Source organism: Volvox carteri (assembly GCF_000143455.1).
Source record: "Volvox carteri f. nagariensis unplaced genomic scaffold VOLCAscaffold_5, whole genome shotgun sequence".
Taxonomy (NCBI): Eukaryota; Viridiplantae; Chlorophyta; class Chlorophyceae; order Chlamydomonadales; family Volvocaceae; genus Volvox; species Volvox carteri.
The window spans coordinates 2,235,183-2,236,566 of NW_003307548.1; positions in this window are offsets into that span (position 1 = coordinate 2,235,183).

The window sequence follows — 1,384 nt, forward strand, 5'->3', positions numbered from 1 at the left end:
AGGTCCAAGCCCTCTCGCTTGGAGGGATATGCAAACAAACATCATGATAGGTAAACTCACACACTACCGAGAATTCAACCGAGCGGCGGCGGCGGTGGCATATAGCCGCAATAATCAACTGCTGTAATGGCCATCATCATCATCATCATCATGATCATCATCATTAAAAATCATGGTCATCAGCATCAGTTGCCGTCATTCCAAGGCTTGAAAATTGTTGGCTGCATCCAGCGCCAACTATGGGGAATGACTGAACGAACGGTGTCGTACAATAAATGGCCATACCGATGGGTCGTGTTCGGTCGAAGGAACGTCTAGGGAGCGAAGTGACAGGGGATGCAGACCAGGGGAGTTCACCAGCACCAGCAGGTGGTGGGCGGGGTGCTGGGACATGGTATGCACCAAGGATTTGCACGCGACACGAGTGTGGCAAGGGGCTGCAGTGCAGGATGGGGCCCCTTGCAGGACCATACGCTGCGTGCATTATACCATGTCGTATCCTCCTACAGCAGGCAATGCCATTCCGTGCTCACATGCGGAAGGAGGCGCCCGGGGTGGCTGCAACGTCAAACAAGGTCTAACATACATAAACAGCGGGGTGCTGCGTGTTGTGCTGCTCAGTTTTGATGGCTATCTACATCCTTGCGCGCCGCTGTGCAGGAGGCGCATGGACGCGGCTGGAATTCGAGAAGCTTGCAATGTCTCTTAACGAGATTCAAGCGACTCTGACGGTGAGGGTTGGCCCTTGTTGTGCAGGGTCACAATTGAAGGGGTATGCTATCACCTTTGGTGCACTCATTTGCCTGCGAGCACTGCTCCTTTCCGTACAACACACCCTAACCACCCCGTCCGAGCACGCCCTGCCTGTCGGCTGCGCAGAACCTCCAGCTATCTGCCCCCAAAGTCACGGTCACTCTGTCATCCTGCTCATCGGCACAACGCAAGCAGATAGAGGAGGCGGTGAGTGTGCGGTTCAACTACGTCACAGCCGTTCATGCGCCATGCTGCTGTCCATTTGTGAAGCCCTGGCCTCTGCAGTCCAGGTTCAGCTGGGGAAGTGCCAGTGAGGATGAGCCTGAAACCATCGTGAGCACGGTGCAACATCTACAGCAGATCGCCCCAGCAGGTATGAGTACGCACATGCAGGACACTCAGGCACATGCCGGAGGAGTGGTAGTGGGATGTCTCGTTCACATATATGGGGTTGCACAGGACTCGTGTGCGCATCATTGTGTCAACCTCTGCCCGTCAGTTTGCGGCCTTCGGGATCTGTGCCCGTCACTTTATGACCTTCCTAAAGCTGTGCCCAATCCCATGTCATTGTTGCCCTGCAGGCGTGGTGGTCCTCCCCGTGCAGGCCATTGAGTGGCTGGCGGCTAGGGTC